The sequence below is a fragment of the Cryptomeria japonica genome, chromosome 9 (genome assembly GCF_030272615.1).
Source record: "Cryptomeria japonica chromosome 9, Sugi_1.0, whole genome shotgun sequence".
NCBI classification, from domain to species: Eukaryota; Viridiplantae; Streptophyta; class Pinopsida; order Cupressales; family Cupressaceae; genus Cryptomeria; species Cryptomeria japonica.
In genome coordinates, this window is record NC_081413.1 from 84918858 (window position 1) to 84924902 (window position 6045).

The following is a 6045-nucleotide window of genomic DNA, read 5'->3' on the forward strand; positions in this document are numbered from 1 at the left end:
ATCCTTCTGATGCAGGCTATCTTAATACAATTGCTAGTCTTTATATCGAATTGTGTGAGTTCTTTGAACTCTACAAAGACGTAAAACTGAGTTAGTTTACATTATGTTAGCATCCACATTATGCAAACTGCAATATATGTCTACAGAGATGCAAGGGCATTTCGTTTAAAAGTCATAAATGTTGTAAAAGCGATTCAAATTTACAGTGGACATTACCTGGGGTAATTCTATTTTGACATAATGTTAGTATTGTTTTTATTTCACTTATCAAATTATCCTCTAATAAAAGTATCATTTATTTAAAATAAAAACTTGTATATGATGTTAAAAGATCATCCAAACAAAATTGGATTTTTTTTTCTAAAGTCTGATTACTATTCTTAGACAGACGCCAATCTCTTATGAATTTCTAATAAGTTCAATACCCCACTCTAGACACGATCCAAAGGGAAGCGAGGAAGAAATTAGAGTACCGAACAATCTCTTATGAATTTCTAATAAGTTCAATACCCCACTCTAGACACGATCCAAAGGGAAGCGAGGAAGAAATTAGAGTACCGAACAAAGATATCCAGTCTTGGATTAGCACTCACTAAAGGACCCTATTGAAGAACTCTTTTAAGAAGTTGGAGCCTAAGTTGATTAATAGGGACCTTGTTCACGTGGGCAAAAAGTCAAAATGCTCGCCCATTAATCGGCCGGATTGGGTTAATCTGGTAGGCGTTGGGGAGAGAGTGGTTGAGTGGATACCCTCGGAAGATGGATGGACAAAGATCAATTTTGATGGTGCGTCCAAGGGTAACCCGGGACTGTCGAGTGCTGGGTGTGTTGCAAAGAACTTTCTAGGGGTCAAAATTGAAGGATGGCAAAGGTTGTCAAATGGTCCCAACAACGAAGCTGAGGCCAAAGCGGCCGTTCTTGTTGTATTTCTAGCTCGTAGATTAGGGGTGATCAAGCTACATCTGGAAGGGGACTCCCCTGTGATCGTCAATGCAATCATTTGTGGTAGCTCGCTAAGTTGGAAAATTAGTCGTGATATTGACATGATCACGTCAAGCTTGAATTTTTTTGAAGACTTCAAGATATCCCACTCTCTCCGAGGTGGCAATATAGGTCGATAGATGTGCAAACGAGGCTTTGGATTTGGAGGTTGGTGTGATGAGGATATCAGTGCCCAAGTAGATGCGGTATCTTGGGGCTGATTTTTGATAGATACTGTCAGTTACCATTGAGGTGACGAGCATTTAATGTTGATTTTTAAGTGCATATTGGCGGCGGTACAGGTTGACAGTCTGTGGTGTTCGTCATTACTCTGCGTTGCGGGTAGTTTTATCGGGCAGTGTGGTGAAGCTCGAGAGATGGCCAGATGTGATGTACACTTGAAAGGGGTACTCAAGATTGGGTTCCTCTCCGAAGAAAAAACGCGGAAGGCCTCGAGGCTCCAAGAACATAGGTGGTAGGTCATTGTGGATTGGCTTCCCCCCGAAAGCCCATGATGACCATGTCGACGAGGAGGATCAATGTGAGTGTGCTATGGAAGGATGCAAGAAAGGCAAGGGGATTGTGGTGGTTACTGTGCCACAATAGTTTATGTTTTGTTGGTTTTTGTTTTGATCTTTAGCCAACCTTCGTATGTAATTATCAGACTTCATGTGTTTAGTTTTTTGGTGGCTAGTGTTTTGGTGGTCTCTTTTTTTGCTGCAAGTTGTATGCAATTGTTTGTTTTTGAAATATCAATATAAAGTACCATTTATCGATCGAAAAAAAGAAAGAAAGTCAAAATGCTCAAGAAGGATGGAAATCCAAGATTAGCTCTCACTGTAAAGACACCAGTGAAGAAAAAAGTACCAAAAGATATCAAAATCTCTATTGAATTACAAGGATCAATTGAGTGGATGAAGCACTTTTGAAGGAAGAAAATAATTGGACATCTCGGGTAACTGGCTTGATAGCTAACATTGGAAGGTCAAACTTTTCAGTGCTTCATCTCATAAGAAAACTAATCCAAATACATGAACAAACATTGATCAATGAATTTACTCTAATAGAAAAGAAAACAAATAAGTACTTGAAAGACTTAAACACATAATACATAACCAAGTCTTAGAGGTCAGAGTGCTTGGGAATGTTCCTCTTGATCATGATACTGTTTCTTAAGTCACATGAGCTACCTGGTAAAGTTCGTGGCTGGGATGAAAAACTAAAAGGAATTCAGATGAGATTAGGGGCATGAACTTCAACAGGGTACTGGATTCACTTTCTAGGCATTAAATCCTTAATGGTAGTTTATAATTGGGTAATTATAATAGAGAAAATTGGAAAGTGATATATTGGCAAGTAATTAGGAGAGTACTACACACCATTGGTAATTACTCTTTTTGGCCTATCATTTTATTACACCTCAAGAAATATCTTAATAGACAAGGAACCTATATCCAGTTTAATATAGCTAGCTTTATAACATTACCAACTATAGTTATGGTAGTGACTCTATGCTACAATATTAAATATTTGCTCTAAATATGGTAAGCTCCAATATTAGGGCCATACCTAGACTAAGATCTATACGGAGTGTACTAACCACCATTGGTAACTTTTTTTTTTGTCCTATCATTTTGTTACAACTCAAGTGATATCTTAATAGACCAAGAAACTTCTATCAAATTTAAAATAATTTTGTTTATAACATTATCAATCATACTTATGGTAGCAACTCTATGTCACAATCTTACAATTTCGCTCTAAATATGGTACGCTACTATATTAGGGCCATCCTTAGATCTATACTTCAATAGTTTATTTATAGTGGTTTTACATACATGTCCCTCTTCGTGAATCAAAGGCCTTGTTATTCACTCACCAATAATGGACACTTCATCCTCACATCTAGGATGAGATTATGTAGCCTCTCTTTTGGATCACAATTCATTTAAATTGATTCTTATCATTCCATACATATACCATAGTATGATGGCAAATATATTCTAGTCAAATGATAAGGTTAGTAACATCATTGTACAAAAATGTCTCGGAAAGGTTATGTCAAAATGGCTTTCGCTCATGCTGAAGAAAATATGTCCGTTTTGAAACCAACTCTCACCCTTGGGTTTGGTTTGAATATGGCAATGGTAATTGCAACAACTGCTTTGCCCCTTGTGTGCTCCTCTCGTGCTGGGGTTGTGCCTTCCAGTGTTGCTGTTGGGTTGGTGTTACCCTCAACGACTCCTACAATGGTGGTTGTTGCCTTGGTTTCGTCTGGCTTGCTATGCTTAAGCTCATGTTGAGTTTGTGCCCTCCGGTGTTGCTACGAGGTTCGTGTTACTTGGTCCCTCAACAACTCCTACTGGTTGGGCGTTGGGTGATGCTATTACTTGTGAGGGTGATTCGCCCTTTAGTGTTGGGGTTCCTCCTCCAAGGCCTTCTACTACCAGTGGACGAAGCTTTGCCCCCGCCACCACACTTCCTCCCAAGGGAAAATCTTGTCCTCTTATGTCAAGAATTCCCTCATTGTGGTTTGTAGCCAAGATGTGGCATAAAATGTGGATTTCTACCAACGCTACAGTTTGGTATGTAAATTTGCTAGGTTTGGCCTTCTCTTCTAGACCTTCATTGTTGGATGATTGATTCTTGGAAGCTTTTAGTTGAGGGTAATATTGAGCTTTTCCCTTGTGCTAAAGGTTTTTTTGTTGCTTCTTTTGTTGACTACGATTTAGTGTTGAGAAAGCTGTGGGCCTGGGGTGTTCATTCTCTCGACCAAACCATTGACAACCTCCTTCAAGCCTCTTACTGACAGTGTGGATTCGTCTTCCCAATCTTCCCCTTTATTTTTGGGAGAATTCTTGTTTTGAGGATATTGGCAACTCTATTGGCTGCTTCTTGAAGGTTGATGATACCACTTCCTTCGTGGGTCTTTCTACAGTTGCACACATTTTGATTGATACTGACATCTCCAAACCTCTTCTTGGGGATGTGGTTCTTATGGTTTGGGATAGGCCATGGATTCAATTGTTAGATTATGATGGCCTCCCCTTCTGTTGTTGTCATTGATTCTCTATTGATCACCTAGCCACAGATTGTTCTCTCTCACACTGTAAAGGCGTTGCCACCTGGTGGAAGGACACTCATGATGATCACCTGATTGTCCTGACTTTTGGTTCTTCCTTTGATGACTCTTCACAGGATGATGTTGTACCTCCTATTATTGGTATGGCCTCCTTAGGCCTTGTGCATCCTCCTTCGCTCATGTTACCAGTGTGTTCCCATCCGGATTTGTGGACCCTTCGCCGCCAATTGTTCATGTTCTGCTGTAGCTTTCAACGGTGGATTTGTTGCCTAGTCAACATCCTTCTCTTAGTGCTGGCAGTCCCCCTAAGGGGATTCCTCTTGCTCCCCATTGTGTTGGTGTTCCAAATGATAGCATTGCTTGACTGTCGTCTGTAGATGGAGGAAAGATCGCTCTTCCTTTTCTTCTCAAACTCTTCCTCAAGTTTTGGGTGAAAGTGGGTGAAACTTCTACCCACCCTTGAGGTGGGTTACTAGCTACTCCACTAGTGTGCTGTAAATGGGCCATTTGGCCTTTACCGTCAGAGGTATGTTCTTGACTAGTTGTTTGTAGCCTTTTTGATTTGTCTTTGTAAAGGGTCAACACCCTTGTTTTGTTGCTTATTTAATAAAAAAACATCATCATACAAACACACAAAACAACATAGTGACAAGATCATACATGTATCAAATGTACATGCCTAGTGGCTAGCTCATGCATACATTATAGATACCCAATACGATTAGCTCACACATGCATCTTGTATATATAGTGGATTAAATCATACGCATATCATAGGTACACACACTAATTAGGCCATGTGACATTACATATAATGTGACTATGTAACATATGCTACATATTTCATAATGTGACTAGATTATACACATCACAAGTACTCATGTGATCAGGTCATACACACATTACATATACATTGTGATTAGCTCATACATACATTACAAGTATACATGGTTGTTAGCTCATACATACATTATAGGTACACATGGTTACTGTTCACCTTTATTTTCCCCGATGTAAGTTTCTTGGTGGGCCCGGTTGTTATTGTTGTTTTTTTAGCCAGCAGGGCTGAGCGTGCGTGACACTTGGTGGCTCGACGTTGCTCCCTCAATTCGTCTTTGGTGTCGAGTTTTTGAAGCAGCGCGAGAGTGACAAATGACAATGCTTACTGACTGTTCTTCTAAGCGGGCCCACTCGTTTGCGCAGTTTGCAAGCAGTTCCTCGCAGCAGTACCCTTTTCCACAGTCCTTTCTCTTCTGACAGAATCTTTTCAGTTCTGGGTAACCTCCAGGCCGTTAGAGGAAAAGGTTGAGTTGCAGGGTTTGTTTTGCTGGGTGCGGTCTCTGTTGTGACACGCCGTGTTTTTCTATTCCAAGGAGGCTGTGCCAGTTTTGGATTTTTAGGAGAGCTGTTTTTAGGAGCAGTGGCCTATTTAAGGGCAGATTTCTCTGTCGCCAAAGAAGAAAAAAAGAAGCAGAAGAACAGTCTAATTTGCTAAGTAGGAGTTTTCTTTCGTTTCCAGCCTTTAAAAAACTATTTGGGTTTTGCTATAAGAAGATTATTCAGATTGTGCTTGTGGCCTTTATGATGTCTCTCTTGGCTTATTGTTTATAGTGTTTTCTGTGCTATTGTTGTTGAAAATTCTGACAAACTTTGGGAATATTTTATCTAAGACTTCACTGATTAAACTATGTTTTTCTATACTTGTTATCTAGTGAATGCGTGATGAATGTGTCCTTTATGTTTTCAAGCAAATTTGGTTGTGGTTTAGATTATGTCCTTGGATCAAATGCTTACAGAAGTCGCAAATATTCCTTGATTTCTGTTGGTTCATTTCCTCTTAATGATATGGCGTATCGCCTAAGTGTTTAGCATCTCATTTTCTTAAAAAGTATTTGTTTCCTCTCCCTTTCCTTAGAACCCAAGGAAGAGTCGGCTTTTCAATCCCGAAGGTCATTCAGTGTTTCTTTGCGCGAGTTGGTCCC